At 39.7% G+C, this 23,445-nt stretch overlaps 1 long non-coding RNA gene across 3 annotated transcripts in view; it reads right to left on the reverse strand.

The window, feature by feature from the left end:
- Nucleotides 1–563: 563 nt before the first annotated feature.
- The window catches only part of LOC102149849 (uncharacterized), a 254,015-nt gene continuing 231,133 nt past the window's right edge, over nt 564–23,445 (reverse strand). For 2 of the 3 annotated variants that reach the window (XR_011441131.1, XR_289044.4), the window contains 4 exons: nt 15,513–15,653; nt 15,280–15,370; nt 8,732–8,857; nt 564–765 (listed from right to left, as the gene is read on the reverse strand). This is a non-coding gene — a long non-coding RNA (uncharacterized lncRNA). The remainder of the gene's footprint in view (nt 766–8,731; nt 8,858–15,279; nt 15,371–15,512; nt 15,654–23,445) is intronic. The other variant, XR_011441128.1, reaches the window with a different exon arrangement.

A 23,445-nucleotide genomic window follows, 5' to 3' on the forward strand; every position in this document is an offset into this window, starting at 1 on the left:
GCCTCTATTCATAAGATATGGAGAAACGCAAAAAACATGAACTGTCTCCCAATCATGTAAACAATTAGTGAAATGATTTTAAAATGTAAATCTCTATATGAGCTTGTTATTGTTCTGTCAATACTCTCATTTTTTTTTTTTTTTTTTCTTAATAAATGCTTCTCTTATTTTTTTTTTTAATTTTTTTTTAAAGATTTTATTTTTTTCCTTTTTCTCCCCAAAGCCCCCCGGTACATAGTTGTGTATTCTTCGTTGTGGGTTCCTCTAGCTGTGGCATGTGGGACGCTGCCTCAGCGTGGTTTGATGAGCAGTGCCATGTCCGCGCCCAGGATTCGAACCAACGAAACACTGGGCCGCCTGCAGCGGAGCGCGCGAACGTAACCACTCGGCCACGGGGCCAGCCCCTCAATACTCTCATTTTTAACACACGTATTGAGGTATAACTGACAAACAAAAAACTGCACATATTTAAAGTATAAATTTTTCTAAGTTTTGGCATACATCTATACCCATGAAATCATGAGCACAATCAACTTAATGAACACAGCCACCACTCTCAAAAGCTTCTTTGTGTTCCTTTTATTTTTAATTGTTCGCTTTATTAAATATCAGATGATTTTTACTAAAAGCAGATGAAATTAGTCGAATTATCAACTTCTCCTTTGACGTGGGAATTATACTTCTACCAGATAAGGCATGATAAGTGATTCCTGGTAGGGGACGTAAGTCTGTGCTTCAGGGCATAGTCTGAGCTGAATGGTTGCACTAAAAGAAATTAAGAAAGTATTCCATCATTATTCTCAATGTCAGGTGGATAAGACATTTAGAATATTTATGAGTTTCACTTTAGTCAACAGAGATTATCACTTTGCTATTTTACCCCAAAACATGACCTTCATGTAATATTTAGATAATCACTGAAATAGAAAGCATTGATTTTCTTTCAAGGAATTTCCTGTCTACTTTCTTCTTTAGAGTTCATCCCTTTAAAGAAAAAATTGTCCCATTATATTCTTCTAGTAAAAGAAGATAAATAGTCTATTCATCTTTTAAAGAAAGATATCTTTTCTCTGTGTTTGAGTTTTCTGAAGTAAAGATTTTCATAGTCTTTGGAATATTGAAATAAATTATATGGAACATTATAAGTACATGTCAAATTAACATAATATGAAACCATAGATAAACAAAATAAAATTACTATATATGTGGTTTATCATGTATAAATCAAGTATCACTTTACTTAATTAGTAAAGAACTAACAGGCTCCAGCTTGCATCATTCAACATGAAGTATAGCAGACCTTACGAGAAATGGATGCCTAAAATTTATTTGAGCTATAATTTTATTTGCAATGACCCTTGGAATGAATTCCTATTCAGGAGAAAAATTTCAATTGTAATATATAAACATGTTCAATTGGATGACCCAATGGAAATCAGCAGAATTATAATAAGTAAAGAGCACATAATTAATACGGTAATATTTCATGTCTGCTTTTAAGATGTAAAGTACACAGCAAATAAAAGCTATTTTTTACATTCATATTTATCATAGGGTTAATATTTTTGTTGATATTTATGAACTTTTAAAACCAGGTGATTTTAAAAACGTTTTATCACGCTCTTTTAGTACACCCTAAAAGCTAGAGATATATTCTAGGAACTTAGACCTCACTGGAACTTGAAATGTACCATAAAAATGCATTATAAAAGAAATACTAGTACATTTTCACACAGTGGCCTGAAAGATGTTTAGAAACACAGGAAATAAATGATAAATGATTCTATCTTAAGCAAGGACAGTTTGATAGGGAAAACTGAAAGATTTTCTGAAATCAAAATAATTTTTCAAGATGTTAGATAAATACCACTACCAAGAAAGTGTTAGAGTACATTTTATTAGCTGTAGAAAATTCAACAAAATTTCCATGTTTGAAAACTAGCAATATGCAAGTAGGCATGGAGGAGGGTATTGGGGGATGACCAAAATCTACCCAAAACACTCTGAGGTTTTGAGCCTCTGCTAGTCACATCTTTTTCCTCTCTTCCTTTGACGCATCTTATTCAATTAAGAGCGGTACATGTTAATTAAACACTGTGAGGAATTACTCGGTGCAATTTGTGTCATTACTTACTCTGCACCTATCTATGATCTTCCTGAGTCTGCTCACAGATTAAATTCTTCTGTCGTCTCCATTACCATCATTCTTCTACTTACAAGTGAGTTATTCTCAGGAAAGACTGAGAATCCAGTTCCCCGCCCTCTTAAATTATTTTTCCCACCCAACCTAAGTCCCACAGTTTGATCCTTAGACTAGGACTCAACATAGAGCACAGAACCAGAGAAATCCTTCTTTGAAAAAATATATCTACAGATACATTTTCCCGCCTGTGTCCTGAGTATGAATTCTGAAAGCAAACAGGAAAAAGGGCATTGTGGCAGGAGGATTGGATTTGTGCTCGAACAGAATTTGACTCAAATACTTGCTTCCACCATTTTTTAATGTATACAGTAAATTATTTAACTTCTCTGGGCATAATATTTGTCCACTGTAAAACAGAGATAATTTTACCTGCCCCACATGGTTCTTGTGAGAACTAAATTAGAAAATGCAAGTTATGAGCCTTCTTCAGAGTAAATTTCAAATAAATATTAGTTTTTAACCAAAAGTTAAATCAGTTTCATTGATCATTGATTATTGTCTGTGTTTGGCATATTTTAGTATTTTATAAGGTTTTTTTCCTTACTCTGAGGTCTATTTTTCTCTGGCACTCAAATTTTATACAATTGCAAGGGTGGTGTTTCTAAAGCATAAATCTCCACCACATTCAAAACCCTTTAGTTGCTTTCCACCTCCATCTGGCCTCTACCTTTCTAACCTTATTTCCCAGCTCCCACCCCACACACATACTGGGGTCCAGACAAGCCAGACTACAAGCAATTCCCTGAAAAAGCCTTCCTCTTTCTCTCCTCCGTACCCTGACACGGTGTCACTCCTTTCCAGACTGCCTCTTCTGATCTCTCTCTTTTCCACTTGAACCACTCTTACCCATCCCTCAAGGCTCAGCTCAACGACCCCACCTTAGGGAGCCTTCCGGGACCTCTGCAGATGGCAGTACTCCCATAGCACTAAATTCAGACCACCATTACTGGCCTCTCTAGTCAAATTATTTCATGTGTCTCCTCCCACGCTTGGTTGTGATCCTCTATGGGGGCAAAAGCTGTTGATTTCTTTGTTACCCTAGTATCTGAAATATATTTGGTATTCAACAAATGAAGAGTGAGTGGATGGAAGGATTGGATTCTCTTGGTATCATGAGCAATTAAACCCATAATTGATGCCCATATCCACACACAGAAGTTGATGCCTGACAAATTTTCCTCTTTTGTACTCACACGGATCAAGGCACAGTTTTCAGAGAACGTTTATTCAAGGGCAAATGCATTACATTCAAGGAAAAATGTATTAATCCACTATCATATTTGCACAGATCTGTTTAACCATCGAGTAAATCTTAGAACAGGATTCTGGGGGTTTGGAACAGATCTTTTTACGGGGGAGATGTTGCCACAGGAAGAATCTAAAGCGCCCACTGCTGCTGAGGGAGAGAAAAAGATTGGTGTGGACAATAACAGGGGATGTTCTCAGTAGGTTATAACTGATTCATTGTAAAAGCATAAAAGGCAAGAGAGGATAGCTGAGCAAGACCAGTGTAGTCAGCAACTTGGCATGGACCATACCTACATTCACAAGGGCACAGAGCCTCCCCTGGGAAGACAAACTATTATAACACTAGTAACATCAAATTTGTTAAGAAAATAAATGCACTGAAAAAAAAATCATTTGAAAGCTATAAATATAAATTATGTTTTGGATTTCCATGCTATTGCTTTCCATATGCACTGTGACTAGCTCAGAGCTGGTATAGAACATATCACATATCACATGAAAAGCTAAGTAACTCACCAAGCCCTAAGTAACCTGTCAGGTACTGTTTCACTGTCCCATTACTGAGAATACATATTTTAAGAAAAAAGAGGGGAAAACAGTTGCCTCCATTTGTAAAAAGAAATTTCTTAAAAAGAAAACACTGCATGACAAAGAGTCTATTTTACATTAAACCAGTGTTATTTATCTTCATTGCTCATGGTGAGAGCTGGGTCAAGACAAAGGGACGGAGACCAACAAGACCCAATGGCCTCACTGGCAGAGATATATGAGCATGCTGCCCCGCAGGGCTCAGGGAGGGAGGCTGGGAGGTTAAGTCCGAGGCCAGGGCACAAGGAGAGTCATGGAGAGGAGCAGACCCAGACAAACGGTAAGGAATTACAGCACTCCCACAGCCGTACTTGAGGAAAATCGCTTTACAGTGGAGCACAAACATATTTCTCTCAGAGTATGAGTTTCTTTCTCACCATTGTTTTGAAATTACCTTCTGTGAGTAAAATGTGTGACTCTCAGCTTTAAAATATTCCTCCCAAGAGCACTTATGAAAAATGTAATGGTTTGGATGCTGAGGTAGATTGTGTAACTATTCACAAAAATGGACTGCCTTTCCCCTGGTGGGATTAAACATCCTCACCCCACTGCATGCAGGAGTACCGTGCATGCTCTGGCCAATGAAATGTGGGACGCGACATATAGCACTTCAAGCAGAAGCTTTCAGAGCAAAGCATGCTTTGCCATTCTATCATTTCCTGCTTCCACAACAATTGGTAATTTTTAAGAGAAAAGCTTCTCCGTTAGTCTGGAACCTGGAGTGAAGATGACATGGAACAGAATTGCACTCAACCCACAATGGACGTGCAGCAGCAACAAAATACAAGCTTTTTCTTTTTCTTTAAGACGCTGAAATTTGGAGGGTGTGTTACCACCAAATAACCTAGTTCACTCTGACTAATAGAGATGCATTTCTCAGACTGGAATGTGGTCAGCGAAGCAGAAGACTTCTTGGTTTATAGCTTTGTGATACTCTACACCGAGTATCCTATATGGGTGGCTGCACCACCAGGAAATAGAATTATTAAGAATAGAGGGATACGCACTGTGTTTCTTAAACCACTAGGGTTCCTAAAACTAAAGCAGCCATCTAATTAAATTAAAGGTGATCAGCTTAAAAACAGGTGGTATTCCAAACCATAGGTCAGTATGCTTCTTAAAAAGGAACCGTATTATAAACGGAAATTAGAATCCTGTGTCAGCACTTTAGTACTTAGTCCCTGAAAGTTAATATTATTTCAGTTATCTTATACACTTAAAAGACGGGAGGTGTATAATTTGTAACACTGCTTATCAAGGAGATAAATTAGAAATTACCATTTGAAAGCCAGAATATCAAACACACACCTCCCCAGTATCGCATGCTTGTTAACAGGGAGATTTTATTTGGTGTTCTTTCTTTCCTTTTGCTAATTTTGGTTTAGTTTGTTCTTCCTTTTCTAATTCCTTAAGGTTAAAGTTAGGTTCTATCTTGACATTTTTCTTTTTTTTCTTGACGTAGGCATTTATTGCTATAAAATTCCTTCTTAGAACTGCTTTTTTTTCATCCTATATGTTTTGGTATAGCGCGTTTCCATTTTCATTTGTCTCAAGATACTTTTTTATTTACCCTTTGGTTTCTTTTCTTTATCTATTTGTTGTTGAGAAACATGTTTTCTAATTTCCACGTATTTGTGAATTTTTCAGTTTTCTTCCTGTTACTGATTTCTAATTTCATACTATTGTGATTGGAAAAGATACTTGACATGATTTCAAGCTTCTTAAATTTGTTAAGACTTGTTTTGTGACCTGACATGTGACCTATCCCAGAGAATGTTCTCTGTGCACTTGAGAAGAATGTATTTTCTGCTGCTGTTGGAAGAAACGTTCCTTATATTCTGTTAAGTCCATTTGGTCTAAAGTACAGGTTAAGTCCAATGTTTTCGTATTGATTTTCTGTCTGAATGATCTATTCCTTGTCGAAAGTGGAGTACTGAAGTCCCCTGCTATTGCTGCATTGACGTCTAGCCATGGCTTCAGATCTATGAATATTTGCTTAACACACCTCGGTGCTTCAATGTTGCATGCATACATATTTAGAATACATATTTAGAATTTTTATATCCTTTTTGATGAATTGATCCCTTTATCACTATATAATGACCTTCTTTGTCTCTTGTTCAGCTTTTCAACTCAAAGTCTATTTTGTCTGATAGACGTGTAGCTACCCTTGCTCTCCTTTGGTTTCCTTCTGCATGGGATCTTTATCTGTCCCATCACTTTGAGCTTATGTATGACTTTATAGTTGAAATGAGTCTCTTGTAAGCAGCTTATATTTGGGTCTTGTTTTTTATCCATTTACTACTCTATATATTTTAATTAGAGTATTTAATCCATTTCCACTTAAAGTAATTATTTATAGATAAAGACTTTATTTGCCATCTTATTAATTGTTTTCTGATTGGCTTATAGTTCCTTTGTTCCTTTCTTCCTCTTTTGATATCTTCCTTTGAGGTTTGATAATTTTCCATAGTGGTATGCTTTTATTCCTTTTTCTTTATCCTTTTTGTATTTGCTATAGGTTTTTGCTTTGTGGTTACCATGAGGATTACATAAAACATCTTATAGTTATAACAGTCTATTTTGAACTGCTAAAATCTTCATTCCAATCTAATACAAAAACTACACTTTTACTCCCCCCAACACATTTTATGTTTTGGTGTCACAATTTACATTTATTAGGTTGTGTAGCCATTATCATATTATTAGAGCTACAGTTATTTTTAATTCTCTTGTCTTTTAACCTGTACACTAGAGTTAAGTGACTTCCATACCACCATTACACTATTGGAGTATGCTGAATTTGACTCGATACTTATTTTTACAAGTGAGTTTTATACTTTTATGTTTTCATGTTACTAATTAGTGTCCTTTCATTTCAATTTGAAGAGCTCCCTTTAACATTTCTTGTAAGACAGGTCAAGTGATGATGAACTCTCTCTGCCTTTTTGACTGGGAAATTCTTTATCTCTCCTTCGTTTTTTAAGGACAGCTTTGTAGGGTAAAGTATTCTTAGCTGGCAAGTTTTTTTCTTTCAGCACTTTGAATATATCATCACATTCTTTGCTGGCCTGAAAGGTCTCTCCTGGGAAATCCTCTGATACCCTTATCTGGGTTCCCTTGTATGTGATAAGTTTCTTTTCTCTTGCTGCTTTAAAATTCTCTCTTTGTCTTTGATTTTTGACAGTTTTATTATAATGCGTCTCAGTGAAGACATCTTCGGGTTGAATCTGATTGGAGATAATGTCCATGTCTCTCCCCTGGTTTGGGAAGTTTTCAGTTATTATTTCTTTAAATAAACTTTCTGTCCCTTACTCCCTCTCATCTCCTTTTGAAATTCTCACAATTTGTAAATTATTTCTCTTGCTAATGTCCCAGACGTCATATAGGATTTCTTCACTCTTTTCAGTAATTTTTCTTCTTTGTCCTCTGATCAGGTCATTTCAAATGATGTTTCTTTGAGTTTACATATTCTTTTCCTTCTGCTTGGTCAAGTCTGATGTTGATACTCTATTGCATTTTTCATTTCATTCACTATAATCTTCAGCTCCAGAATTTCTGTTTGTTTCTTTTTTATGATTTCTGTCTCTCTGTTGAATGTCTCGTTTTGTTCACGTATTGTTTTCCTGATTTTGTTGAGTTGTCTATTTGTATTCTCTTGTAGCTCTCTGAGCTTCCTTAAGATGACCATTCTTAGTTCTTTGTCAGGTGATTTGTAGATCTCCGTATGTTTGAGGTTAGTTATGGGGAAATTATTGTGTTCCTTTAGTGAGGTTATGTTTCTTGATTTTCATCTTCCTTGAAGTCTTGCATTGCTATCTTCATATTTGAAGAAGCAGTTACCTCCTCCAATCTTTACTGACTGGTTTCAGCAGAGAAATACCACCACCAGTGATTCTGAGGCTTTCTCAGTCCTTTTCTATGGATGCACCACTCTACACTTCTTGTTCCCTCTTAGGGGGGAATTCTTAAGATTGTATGTCTTCTCTCAATCCTACAAAGCCAGACCTAGTGCTGAGAGCCTCCATTTGCTTTTGCTGGGGGTGCCCTGAAGTGCTCAAGTTTGCATGCTTTCTCCCAATCCAGCAGCATCAGGCTTGCTTTCTACACGTGCACACTAGCTCTCTGCAAAGGTTCACACTCGCCACCCTAAGGGGCACACACAGGCAGCCAGCCGCAGGGATGTGTAGGTGAGGCAGGCACAGAATTGGGAATGTCTGTGGGCCAGTTGGGGGCATCTGCATGCAAGATGTCCCCAGCAGCTTGTGGGTGGTCTTCCTGATAGAGTTCACAAAGCAGCTAGTAGGATCTATGCCCCTTTGGTGAGTTCTAGGCCCTGGCTGCTATGTTCCCCTCATCCCCCAGCCTCTCAGGCATGCAGATCACCTCAGTTTTCCTAGTGGGATGAGAAAAAAGTGGACTTCTTTGGCAACATACTGCACAGCTGGGGAAGCCACACGCACTCACTATGCTCTCCCTTTCCCCCATGGGAGAGATCTCAGGGTGAGGGGACCTCTCCTGGCACGGAGCTATGCCACCTTGGAGGAGGAGTGATGCAAGTAAAGTGAAATTGTTCTTCTTGCCTCTTCAATGCATCTGTTCTTGGATTTTTTCTTTTCTTTTTTCTTTTTTTTTTTTTTTTTTTGCTCCAAAGGTGTGGGAACTCCCAGGCTCCCACAAAAATATTCTTACCTATGAGTGTTTGTCAAAATCAATGCTCTGTAGGGGGATGACAATAGTAAACTTCTATTCCACCATCTTGCTGACATTACCTCCCACCAATTCTTCGTGTCACAGGATTGTTGTGAAGATAAAACTCTACAAAAAAGGTGAAAATTCTTTGTAAACATTAGAGTCTACACAAATATTTATTAGTAATGATAGGCATAAATACTCAAGGAAATAGTAAGACATCATAAGAACACATTGATTCGTTTCTCCCCTTTCACACCTTGATCTGAGACACAAGGGTGAGATCCACATAGGGAGAGGCTGCAGAGTGAGGCAATCTAAGGGGAAATCTATTGGATAACAGTGGTTATAGTTAACCTGGGGCCAGCCATTTTCAAATTTCTTAACAAGTAATATCTCATTTAATCCATTATCATTCTTCCCATCTTATGGAAGAGAAAACTAGACACAGAGTGGTTAAACAACTTTCTCAAGATGACCCAGCTAGTAAGAAGCAGGCTGCCAGAATTTGAACTCCTAACTCCCACACAAAGTTGCTTCTACAATAAGCAGAGATAGGCCTGAGGTCAGCACGGATGGAGGACCAAATACTGTATTTTTTTTGTAAAGTCCCCCCACCACCACCATACATAGTTGTATATTCCAGTTATGAGTGCCTCTGGCCGTGCTATGTGGGACGCCGCCTCAGCATGGCCTGATGAGCATTGCCGTGTCCGCGCCCAGGATCCGAACCGGAGAAACCCTGGGCCCCCAAAGTGAAGTGCATGAACCCAACCACTCAGACACAGGGCTAGCCCCTGTAATTTCTTTTTAAAGAGCCCTTTTCAGTTGACTCCTTTCCTTAAAATACCCTTGAGAGCTTGGGAGGCAAATAGGCTCCGCTAACTTGGCAGGCTTTTGTATAAGGAGAAAAGGTGGGTTTGAAGGTAACCCCATAATAAGAGGCACCAGAAGAGTTTCCTCTGTTTTTCATAATTTGCTAATTTACTCTAGTACAGATAATTGAGTCAACCATTCTCATTTTCCTAAACTTCTTTAAAACATCCTATGGGCCATTTTCAAACAGAAAAGAGAATTCAATATTGAAAAATAAACTGTTCTTTCTCCTGCTTAAAGAGCAAAAGCCTGGAGTATGGTTAGGGGGAAATGAAAACTGTGAAATCGTGCTTACTGTTTGAACAGTTGTTCCAATTAAAAAGCGCCCTGTGATTGGCGCCTGACTGGCCATTGCACACGGCAGACATAAAAGTTCTGCTGGGAGCACCCGTAGGGTCATTTTGGCAAGGCCCCCTCCTGGAGCCAATGATCAATAGGTATCCTTCACCTCTTTCAGAATACAGCAGGAAGTGAAGACACTGAAAAACAGCACCGCTTCCTCACCAAGATCACATTAACCCAACCACAGCTGTGCCACTGCCTGGTCCTAGGAAGGCTGCCCCCTGGGCTACCTCAGCTCTGGGCAGTGTGGTGGGGAGGTTTTGAATTGCTTCAGCCACAATCTGGGGGAGCACTTCAGGAGCTACCAGTACAGTCATTTTCTCTACTTTTCAGAGATCCCTTCCATGGATCAGTGGGTCATCAGGCATTTCGTGCCCAGGTATAAACAGACAGAGCCAATGTCTGAGGGAGGGATCCACATCACCAAGAACCCAGTGTTACAGCAAAGCTGAGTCCTCAGATAAAGGACTAAATCAAAAGCTTTCTAAAATTAATATGTGAAACCTTGATTTAACAGAATCTCAAAATTGAAAAAAACACCTAGAAAACAATCAAAAGTTGAATACAGAGAGTGCAGATCAGAAATAATACGGGGCTTTAAGCCCACTCATCAAAAGTGATTATAAATGTAAGACATGACTTAGTAGCTTCCTCACATTAAGAAGAGATCAAACTTGGATTCCTCTTGAAATGTGGAGGGAATGGCATTCCCCTCCCTCCATTCTCTGTCTGAGTCCTTTCTCTTCCTCCTTCCACAGATTATTTGTAAACTAGAGGACCCATAGATTGCAACCTTCAATTATGTTCTGGCCCTACAGTGTTTAGAAGGCAATAACTTCTGCATTCATTTACTAAGTGCTTAAGGTACCCTGACACCACACAATCTGAAAAATATTAAAACCACCTAAGGCCCTGGTGGGAAGAGAGGGAAGTCTATGTTTCCAACAGTTCCAGGACAGACGGGCTCAGGAAATCTTTACTAACTTCACTGTGATTTGTCTGCTCATGTCACATGAGCCACGATGCCCCATTTGCCTAGGATAATATTTTGAAACACTGATCTGCAATGATTTTGTGTCCCTGCATTTTGCCCTTTTTTCTTCCCTTAATTCAAGTAAGCAACTAAATTGTGCTCTTTGATCAAGATAAATATGGACAAAGGAGGAAAGCAGCCTGCAATCTTCCTATTGTCTTCCCAAGTCTAAGCCAAGAGGATTCTCAGACAACGACACTGTATCAACCAGAAATAGGAAGGCGAAGAGATTTCCCTGAGAAAGAAAAAAAAAAAAAGATTCCTCCTGAATAGAAAGAAAAGAGAAAGAGAGAGAAGGAAACAGACAGACAGACAGACAGAGACAGAGAGACAGGGTTCCGTGAGCTCTGCTCTGGGGCCAGCAGGACCACTGGGGTAAGCAGCAAACCCCTGAGAGAAAACAGCCGCATGTGGTGGAGAGGCAGGCAGGAGCACAGGCAGCAAGAGATTCCGGAGGCTCAAGAGAACTTCTGGACTGACAAGTCCTAAGACAAGGATGACAAGTACCTTTTCAGTGAGCTATGTGAGAAAAGGCAAGCACCCCAGAGGCTCACCCCGCCCCCCACCCTCTGTGACTTGGCTGGCACTGTGGTAGACATTGGAGGATGCTCTCTCCTCCTCTGTCTCTCTCCCTCTGTCTCTCTCTAGCATGAGGTGAAGCTCTACTCCCTCCCTCCTACATGAGACACTTCGTCTATACCTACAAATCCTCTCCTAACTCTGGGGTTGAGTCTTGAGGAAGCGAAAGCCCGGAAGGGAAATCTTTGGCACCCATCCCTCTGCTGATTGGCCTGCTACATCCATCCCCTTAGACAATGAGCATGAAAGAGCACATTATCCATTGGACATTATCCATTTGACCCCTTCGAAGGAAAAAAAGGGGGTACAGGAAGAGTAAAAGTTATATATCACAGAATATCATCTCAGCCATGTGCTCTCTTAAATAAATATTTTATATCCTTACAAATAAAATGCTATTCCTGCCACCTCCAGTCCTCCCAGCCTCCAACGCCTACATAATTAGCATCTGGGGTAGAGGGCTATCTGCCCCAGGCTCCCTAAGTGTTGGGTAGGTAAAGCTCATGTGGCAAATTTCCCTGCTCCCCAGTATGTGTGTGTGTGTGTGTGTGTGTGTGCATGTGTGTGTGTGTGTTGGGGATGGAGGAGGACCACGTGACACCCCTCTTTGGAGATTCTCCCTGTCAGCACAGATTCTCTACAACAGAGAGCTCAGCACAGCCACAGAAAACCTTGCCCCTGCCCACATAACCCTCTCGTGGATCTCGACGGAATGAGTGCTGAGCAACTGTCTTCGGCAAAATGCCTGGTCGGGTTGGTGAGGGAAGGTGGGATCCAACCCAAGTCTCCTCTTCATGCTCGAAGCCAACATCTTCCCCCAGCTTCGCCTGATCTCAATGATGAGGTAGAATGGCAAAAAATGAATGAAGAAAGCCCTCCCTCTCTGCTCACCTGCCCGCTAACGAAGCCACAGGTCCCTGTAGGAAGCAGCCCCCTTGGTTCTTTTAGAGGCTCACTGGGCGCGAGGGGAGCAGATGTCTGACGGACTAGGATTCTTCTACCGGAGCTCACTCCTCCATTGTCAAAACATGCCCGTTTCCTCAAAGTTTTACAACAATCACTGAAAGTTCCAGGAAAAACTATCTCTTTCTTCATTAAAAAAGACTCTTCATCTTTTCCAAGTTCTCTATAATAAATCCTATGCAGTTAAATGGATGGTTACCATTAAATTCATCCACTATTTAAGTTCAACATGGCTTGCCATCAGAATACTAAATGTGCTCGCTCAGATGCTGGGTTGTTATGAATTTCCACAATCATAAAAGAAAAGCATTTTTAAGTGATGGCACTCAGATTGCCAGATAATTTCAAATCAACATTTTAAAGTCAGAAAAATTCTGATTTGGAGTTAAAACATACAGGAGAAAAAAGAAGGAGGAAAATCTTCCTTACACATTCCCCAACCTCCTCTCCCCAAGCTTCTGCTCTAATTGCAAACACTGCTGTGAGGACTATCAATTGCAGACTTTCTTTCTCAACCAAAAACACTTTCAAGCCAAAGTAAAGTTAACTCAAGAGAGGGAGGGAAAAAAGGTTAACGACATTTCCTCTAATATTAAGAGTCATGTTGAGGACATACTTCCAAAAGCAGCTCCTACTCTGAACTCACTTACATCAATCAAGAGAAAAAAATGTTTGAAGTGCGACAGGCAAAATGCTTCCTCTCCTGTCTTCTTGCTGGTGTGCATGCGCCGGATCCTACCTCACACCAGCAAGTATGCGAAACAGCAAAACTCACGCAACACCACAGGGGATAAAACCAGATTTAAAGACAGGAGCAAATGAGGGGGAAAAAAGACACATGCAAGTAAGAAACATAAGATGAACCTGTGAACGAGATTATCGAAAGAAGGAAGGAAGGAAGGAAGGAAATGAAAGAAAGGCTACAGCTGGTTCATTTGCTAGAGGTGAGCCAAAACTGGGAATAATATCAGCCGCAGCAGGAAGGAAAGCATGCACAATTACTTGCTTCTCAGTGCCCATAAGATTAAACCCACCAACTCCCTAGCAGAGGAGCAGCTCCTCCTGATACAAAGAACAGAGGGAGGTTTCCACGTGGATCGGAGAGGGAGGAAACTGGGTTGTAGTAAAGGTCACGCTCCGTGGCAGCCTTGCAGTAGATGTGACAATGCATCTCATAGGACTGTTTCGAACCCCCTCAAAGTAGTCGAGTGATGTGATATCAAAGTGCAAGGTGGCAAAAGCAACCCTATGGAGGAGATCAGAGATGGAGTGAGGTTCCTGTTCTCTGCTTACCGGGCATGAACCAGCAATCAAATTTTGAAAAGGACTGCAAATCCTTTGAGCAAACCTGCATACATACTCTTTCTTTCAACCAAGCTTTCAGGAAGTATTGAGCAATGGTGAGTCCCAGACGTCTCTTTCAAGTACCTAGATTGTTATTATTCTAGGCTGCAGCCCTATGCTTCAGTGGCCAGCCAAGCCAGAGGTAAGTGGTCATCTTCTTATGAAGTTGGGGTGCCTAAAGAGGACTTGACTCCAGGGCAATGGCACTTCGGCCCAGAGGTGGCCCAAGGAGGGGCTGAGTGCCGGCCCTCGAGCAGTGCTGCTACAACTACCTTTGTTTCAACCAGAGCACTGGAGTCTCTGACAGTGTCATGACCAACTCACCCAGAACAAAGTTAAACTACCATCTTCATTTGTGAGCTTGGAGATAACAAAACCCTCTTGGATAGATAGACACATAAATAAAAAGGAACTCTGCTGCCTGTCTATAAAAACCAAGAAATTGGGGGCTGGCCCTGTGGCCGAGTGGTTAAGTTCGCACACTCCGCTGCAGGCGGCCCAGTGTTTCGTTGGTTCGAATCCTGGGCGCGGACATGGCACTGCTCATCCAACCACGCTGAGGCAGCATCCCATATACCACAACTAGAAGGACCCACAACGAAGAATATACAACTATGTACTGGGAGGCTTTGGGGAGAAAAAGGAAAAAATCAAATCTTAAAAAAAAAACAAGAAATTGATACATTTCATATCATTCTTCTTAGTAAACTTCAGGATTACAATATTCTTGACTCACTGCAGTGAATTTGCCAGAGATGCTAATTAAATTGAGGGTCATTTTAGGAATCAGTCCTCCAGGAAGCCTGCCCTGAATCCAAACGACAGGAACATCCTCATGTGTTCAAACAGCACGTGTACTGACCCTACCACAGCACTTATTACTCTGCCTGTAGTTGTCCACTTACTCCTGGTACCAGCGAGGATGCACTCTACCAGAAGTAATGGAGAATCTAACTAATAACGATTGAAACAATAGGAGCTTATTTTTCTCACATAACAGCAAGTCTAGAGATAAGAGATTGCTGGCACAGGTTCAGTTCAGGGGTGTCTCTGGGATTCTCTTGGCTTTCCCTCAAGGCCACCAGGTGTCTGCCAATGCTTCCTGTTCACATTGAAGGCAGGAAGAAGAGAGTAAAGAGAAGAGAAGATAAGGGGTGGTGCCATCAGTGTCATTTCATTTACCAGGACAACAGAAGTGTTTCCTGACAAGAAAACCTGCCAGAAAGTTTATCTTATGTTTCATTGGCCAGAATTGAGTCACATGGCCAGCTCTAGCTTCAGAGAAGGCTGAGCAAGTAGGTGACGTAGTCTAAGCCCTAGACTGATCATCATACACCATCTGGAACCGGGCACAGTACTGGGCAAGGAAGAAATGCAAAATAGATACCAGGTATGGAACTAAAAGACTTACGTTTATCTATTTCCTGAATTAGACGTTAGCTTCTTGAGGATGGAGTTTGTTTCTGTTTCGTTGTTTTATTCTGCAGAGCCTGGCATAGTGCCTGGCTCATAGCAAGTGTTCAGCAAGTAATTGTTCAATGGATGAAGGAAAGAAGGAAGAAATGAATGAAATATTATCTTCCCAGCTGTCCATCACCATAGTTCACACTTATATAAACATACAAGATAAATATATATACATACTTTGAACTCACTTGCATTCTGAGATCGAAAATATTCTAGTCCATTCTATTCCCACTTTAGGTACTCTGTAAATGCTGCTGTTGCTGATGATGGTGATGGTCAAAGTCTCTACAAGACACTTCTCTGGGGAAGATCACAGTGCTGACATCAAAATATGGTAAACGTTAAAAATAGGAAGATTATTTTCATTGGTTCCATCAAAACACAAAGGCTTGTCCATTAAACATGACACTAAAGGAAACTCGTCCCTCTAAACCCAAAGAGAAATATGATCAGTGAGGTTCGTGTAACCAGTTCTTGCAAACTTAATGCTCTGAATAAATTGCTTGGGGAAAACTCCAAGCAGAAGAATTATCATCTGTCTCCGATAAAAGCAAAAAGAGTGTGTGACTACGAGACACAGAATTTGTGGAAGCAATCAATGAAATGCAAGGTTTAAATTGGATTTAAACAAGAGCTTGTGTAGATGCTGAAGGAGTGTTCTTTATGGATTTAATTAAAATGCTGCACATGAGACCTTTATAATGCTACTGTGCTGCAACTGTATTAAGATGCTCACATCAAAATATTTACATTTAAATATTTTATAATACCACCCTTTAAAATATTAATGATGCCACAAGTAATCTGTGACATTTCTACAGCCTTTTCTGTAGTAAGTTTGTAAGAAAACAGCAGAGTCTAATCGTGTTATCCCTAGTCAGCTGTTTGAAATTCAGTTTCGCAAACACACCAGCTTGCCCCTTTCTACAATTCTAATGAAAATTCTTCTAAGAACTTAACTTCTTGCTATTGCAATTTGTTCTTATTCTGTTCTAGATAGTGGCACTAGAGGGAAGAAAACGAACTGTTCTTGTGTCATTAAGTGCCACTGCTGAGTTTAAATGTGCTCCTTTTCAGAGAGAGAGATTTATGGAAAGGTTTCGTTTAAAATGTGAGAAAGACAACTGTAAAACATAACAAGTGAACAAGTCAACATTATTTCCTGTGTTCTACAGTTAAGAGATCTTCAGAGATACCTAAGTTGCTATTTGGAAAGAGAGAATGTCACAAAATGTTGCATTGTACATAACATGGCCTTTATAATGATAAGATTCTTTTGTTAACATGGTCTCCTCGAAAGCACCGGAGAACCGCTATTTCTCCATAGTCCCAGCTCTATCTCTTTTCCTCCTGCTGTTTTTATTTCTTGTCACTGACCAAAAAAGGCAACTGAGGAAGATATGATTCAAACTCTCATCTCTGTCGACAAGTCAAGCACAAGTTTGCTGTGATAATAAACATGGTGCAGACAATAAATGTTGGCAGCATCACCTTGGAATATGAGAGGTGATTATTCCATTCTTGCTCCCTAGAGAAAGCTAATTATTAGGGTTAATCACAAGGGAAGGTAATGATTAGAGGAATGGCAGCCAGGTGACAGGCTCTACAAAACCTGCCAACTCCAGCATAAATTTGCTAAGGGTATTCAGATGCGTCTGGCTATCGATTTTCTCTACTGCAAAAAAGAACACCGGATCATTGCATGATCTCTTGAGAAGTTTAAAACACATTATTCTGCCTTCACGTGTAGTTGGTCATGGAGGGTTAAAATAGTGATAGTCCTGGATTTTGGGTTGAGATAGGAAATAGCTATGTGAAGGTATAAATTCCTTGTGGCAGGGGATTTTCTGACTTGCAAATAAAGACCAAACGATGACCCACTCAGACATATAAAATATAACTGAAATCTCTTCTGGACAATTCACACCCATAATGGAGCAGGAAGTTACTATCTTTCTGATCTTCCTAAGTCAGTTCTCAAATGCTGTTTATAATTACCAACTGAACTAACTTCTTAACCCTCTGATGTTTCTGTTTATAGACTGCAGGTTTTCTCTCTCTCTCTCTTCCTAAAAAATGTAAACTTCTTAAAGATAATAATTTCTCTTCCCATTCTTGGAATTCAAAACTTTTATATACGTCTAACCACCCTGAAGATATTAGAGGAATGCATGTGTTCCTTCTTATAGAAGGAAATGTCTACAGCATTGCTTCAAAATACATTTAATCCATTTTTATTAGCAAGGGGATTTTAAATTTTTTTCTAAACATTTACATCATTGAAAACATTGGCAGCCTTGACTTTTTGAATCATATGATTTAAAATTGTAAGATAAAGGTCAGACACACCAATACAATAAAACTCATCAACATGTTATTTTAACTTTATTTCAGCTTTATTTATTGAGCCTTAAAAATAGAAGACATTACACAGAACATGCATGACTTTCTTCTCTATATTACAGAAATTTGCATTCTAAAGCCCAATGTCCCACAGCAATCACCGTCCAAGCACAAAAGCAGATTGCCTGAAATAACTGGACAGTTTAGCTGGATCAACCTGAATGCTTCTAGACAGCTGAATGACATTTCACTTAGCTTTAGATCTGAGGACCCCAATGAATAAAAAGCCTTCAAGGCAACAGGCACATTTCATTCTTCTCCCTCTAGCACAAAGCAATTTAATTCAAGAAATATTTAACAAGAATGTACTGTTATAAATGCTGTGGAGAACTTGAACAAAGGAAAGGTAGGTCCTTATCTTCAGGCAGCTTACAATTGAGTTGTATGGAGAAACCATACCTATTCATAAAATTGCTAAATAAAAATAACGTGAGTGTGGTAGGCAGAACTATAAGATGGCCCCCGTGATCTCCAGCTCCTCTTGTTAGTCCTGTGGTTACGTTGCATAGCAAAAGGGATTTTGCAGATATAATTAAGGTTACTAATCAGTTGACCTTAAGCTACAGAGATGATCCAAGCGAACCCAACGTAATCACACGAACCCTTTAAAAGCAGAAAAGAGTTTTCTCCAGCTAGTCCCAGAAAAGGAGTTCAGAAAGATTTAAAGAGTGAGAAGGATTTGACATGCAGTTGCTGACCTAGAGATGGAGAAGGCCAGGCAGCAAGAAATGCAAGCAGCCGCCTAGAAGCTGAGAGAGGCCTCCAGCTGATAGGCAATAAGGAAACAGTCCTACAACCCCAAGCAACTGCACTCCGCCAACAACTGGAATGAGCTTGGAAATAGATTCTTCACCAGTCTCCAGATTAGAGCTCAGACTGGCTGACACCTTGATTTCAGCCTTGTGAAACCCTAAGTAGAGAACCCAGCTGAGCCCATCCTTGTTTGCTGCAAGTATCATGCTTGTTCCTACCCCTGGGACCTTTGCACATTCTGTCCTTCTTGCCTCTTATGGCTTTCACTTTTTCTAACCATTCATCAACCCAAGACCCAACTCTTCACTGGAGCCTGCTCTGCCATCTCTGGTCTATAACACTATCTCTCATCAATGAATTACTGTTGAATTCAGTTATTTCTGAAAATTTTCCCACTGATTTCATTGTTTCATGTCCTCTCCTCTCTCAATCCCTGAGCTTGTAAACTCAATTCTCTTTTTGTGCCCCCAAATAATCAAATATATTACTAAATACTTTACTAATTAAAAATATGCCCTAGCTACTATGTAGAGGAAGTTTTGAAAAAAATTAACAGATTTTTGTATTCATCTTACTTAAATCCAGTTAAGGCTATTTCTTTTTTCCCATCACACTCCTGCTAAACTCTTAAGCTTTCCTCCTTCTGAATCACAGTTTTAAAATAACTCTGCACAAGCAGCTTTATGTGTTCAGCGTTGACCACATATTCAGTTTCACTGAAGACACAGGAGGGTAAAATGCCCTTGCTGTAAAAACTTGCACACTCAGCTGATTCATAGCAAGAGTTGAACTATACCAGGGTGCTATTTTTAGCATTGCTACAACTACTTCTTCAGAAATTATTTCAGTGGCCTCATGTACGTCTCAAAATGTGAAGGCTTTAATGTATAAATATTATCTTTATGTTCTGTTGATATGCTGCTGCTGGTTGGGCAACCATCGGTTTATCTATGGTCATCTGAAACCATTGTCTGAAGCTGAAAAACCTTCTTTCTCTCTCTTTGTTGCAGTACTGTCCTCAAGTGATTGAGTGTTTTGTTTTCCCCTTTTAGTTCTTCACAAGATAAATATCTGAAGAAAAACAAGTGTCTCCAAAAAATGATTGTTGCAGAGGATATTTAAAAAGCAACGATTAGTATTCTTCCAAAAATGTTCAGAAATTTATATTTATATAACATCAATACAAACTCTCTTGCAAATGTGTTTGTGCCCCTGAAAGACTTCTACTCATCTCCTAAAAAGTATTTTTAAAGCACTTTTCCCTTTTTTTTTCCCCATCCTCTACCATCCTTCCAGGAAGTTAACTTTACTCTAAAAGACCTTGCAGTAGTTGCCATATTCATAAAGATAAACCATTAAGAACAATCAAAAAGTAGGTGACTGCAATGTGACTTTTACAGAGGGAAGCCATGGATCACAGAAGATTTAGGTTTTAGTTCAGTTCTTCCACTTACAGCCAATGCTATATCTTCTCCTCCTGATCCCCAAATACCACATCTATAAAATGGAGGTAAACACTCATACCCAGAACAGATCATGGGATGACAGAAAGAATCAAATTATGCTAAATACATTTCACTTCCTTTAAAAGCAGCAAAACATTTTATAAATTCAATGTACCTAATTATTTGTAGATTGAGATTATAAATTATATACTATATGCATAAATAGCAAGGTCTCAAAATCTGATATTTTCTTCATGTCCAAGCCAGAAAGGATTTCAGTTTAACAAACATTTATTGACTAAAGAAATGTAAAATATCTAGCTCAACAGGATTAGTCTAACATAAAAATCTACTTCCTGATTTGAAATCTATCATAATTAGTCATATGTATTATTATGTATGCTAATTAGCACTCAGCTACTAGGACAAGTGCTTCACACTCATTAGATTACAACAACCACAACCCTGGGAGGTAGGAATCATCCTCGTTCTACAGATGAGGTTCCTAAGGTTCAGAAAACAGGTTCAGAGACCATCAGGGACCTGTCAAAGTCACACGAGTAATAGCGAGAGGGACCGGGCTTCACATATAGGTGTGTGGTGTCCAAAATCCCTACAATCTACTACCTCACATCCATCAGAGGACAAGAAAGAATAGTTAGTACTTAACAGAGTCAAACGACGCAGCCCTTTTATAAGTGCAATGGATCAGAGAAGGGATCTGGACCAAGAAGGCAAGGCTTCTTGGAAGCAGTGATGTTGAGTTGGAACATGAGGTGTAACTAGTAGTTTGGTGACTATTCCATGCAGCACTGAGTAGAGACTATGCACAGAATGGATATTTTCCAAGACTTACTGAATAAAAAAAACAAAAGGGATTTCTCTAGGCCTGAGATAGAGCATTTAATACTATCTGTCTATTCCTTGATTGATAAACTTTCTTCTTCTCTAACTTACCTGCCCTGCTTAACATTTAGTTTGCATCATCTAGACACACGCAGAGCCAGATACTGTGAGTTCCCATTGATGTTATCATCACTCTGATAATCCATTTGAAAATCAGTCATGTAAAAACTCTCTAAATAAAGATTTGATTCCTGGTTCCTAAAAGACTCAGAACATGTAAAAGGATTTACTCTAAAGAAATATTTTCAAAACAAGACTTCGTAAATAATAAAGAGAAGTTTCCATCTGGGTAAATGACAAATAATTGGCCTTTTCATGATGACTATTATGCTCTGCCATCTGGCAAGCTATTCATTTTTGCCTTTTAAATTTAACCAAAAGATCATTGGGCAAGACTTTTGTTTATTTCCCTATTCTATATTTCCAGGTTTCATTCAGTACATTGCTGGGGATATCATGCAAAATGAGAGTTTTGTATTTTAATCTTTGCTGAATATTGAAATTGAACAATCAAAGTGGTTAAAGCCATTTCTTTCTCTTATCCTCCCCAAACTATCATTCTGTATCAGCCTAGACTCCTCATTTTGTAAGTAATGGAAAACCCAATTCGGACTGGCTTAAACAATAAAGAGGATTTATTGACTCATGTAAGTGGAAGGTTCGGAGAAATGGAGGACTTCGGTGTTGGTTTGATTTAGCGGCTCAACAAAGCTATCAAGGATCTTGTTTCTTTCCCTCTCCTCTCTTCTTTTCTTTTAATCAGCATCATCCAATGTCTTTCTTCTCTGGTGTGACAAAAAAAATTCTGCATCATTTCCACATATTCAAATTACACCATGCAGGAGGAAATAAAGTACCCATCAGCTCTCAGAAAAATTCCCTTCACATCTCATAGCCCAAATTAGGTTATGCTCCTTTCCTAAGCCATTGGAGAAAGCACCCATGGCTTAGACTTTTCTTCTCTGAACCCAGGGCCAAAGAGGAGGTGATTAGCCTCTTAGGGTTAAAAGAATCAGGAGTCACCCCTAAAATTGTGAGTACGGTCATTCTCTCCCCCTCTCACCCCACCTCTAACTGCAAGGCTACTACAAAATGCGAGAGAGGAAGACGGGACCATGGTATCCACTAAACAATCCTGACTGGTCATGTAGCCCTTCCCCACATATTGCTGTAAATCTACATCATTCCCTAATCAGGATGTTCCGGAACTTTTCTTTACAACAGCTACTCCCCCAGATTGCTCTCTCATATTCCACAGAGTAAGCAGCCTGGGAAGGCATTCTTCAAACTGTGAACCAGAGTTAAAGAAAGAAAAGGCACCGCCGACTACAGCCAAGCATTTAACACAGTGGTTTATCAAAACACAGATTCCTGGGCCCAGCTACCAGCATTCCAAAGGTGCACGTGTACTGAGAGAGGTGAAACAAGCAACCCCACATTGCTGAGCACAACAGCTTCTCAGGACCCTGTGGGCACACCTTCCTCAACGGCAGGGCTGGCGCTGGGGTGTAGTTCCACCTCTTTCATAAACTGGTGGTTACGTTCATCTGTGTGGTGCCGACCTGCCCAGCCGCGTGCTCAGCGGGGGACTGTAACTCTAATGATTTTAACATTAATTAGTGCAGCTAAATGCTTTGGCTCAATCCCTCAAGGGAATTTTTTTCCAGAAGAGGACAAATTAGTAGTACTACGTATCTAAAATGCATTTTTCCACCTAAAGAAAGGCTGCATAGAAATCCTACAGTGGGGGCCGGCCCGGTGGCGCAGCAGTTAAGTGGGCACGTTTCACTTCTCAGCAGCCCGGGGTTCACCAGTTCGGATCCCAGGTGCGGACATGGCACCGCTTGGCACGCCATGCTGTGGTAGGCGTCCCACAGAGAAAGTAGAGGAAGATGGGCACGGATGTTAGCACAGGGCCGGGCTTCCTCAAAAAAAAATAAATAAATAACCCTACAGTGAAAACAAAAGACCTCTAAAGGAGGAAGACAAAGCAAACGTGTATATAAGAGCAGAATATGGCTTAGTTTGAGCAATCCATTTTTAAAAGAGAAAATCACCAAGAAAACAGTCGTCTGCGCACAAACCACGACAGACATCCAAATAAATTTCCTTTTATCTTTGTTTATGTGACAACTCTTACTATCACTTTCAAACAAACTTCTGTATTCTGAACTCTGAATTAGAAATGATACATATATAAGCAAAGATTCACAAAATTCATCAGTCAGAAAAGTTTTTCAATCTCATTTAAACATGGTTTGTCTGTCTAGTAAACAAAATACACTGTCTAATTTAAACTCAAAGAAAGCTTAATTAATTGAAATGCCACCTTGATTACTTCCACTTTTGGGTCAGTGACAGAATTTACTAACATTCTGGGACAGTTGGATGCCAGTGTTTTTGCTTTTTCTTACTTAGCACAAATAAAAATCACAGAATAATGTGAGAATCCTGGTTCTATGTTCCCAGTTGCAAAATTTCTCGCATAGTCATTATTACTAGATAGAATCAGGGAGTCTGGGCCACTTTCTTTTACAACTTTTACTAATAAAAATAAACATGTTGTCTTTTAGGAAGAAATTGTTCTCACTTTCAAGATATTT

This window comes from Equus caballus, chromosome 1, assembly GCF_041296265.1.
Source record: "Equus caballus isolate H_3958 breed thoroughbred chromosome 1, TB-T2T, whole genome shotgun sequence".
Lineage (NCBI taxonomy): Eukaryota > Metazoa > Chordata > Mammalia > Perissodactyla > Equidae > Equus > Equus caballus.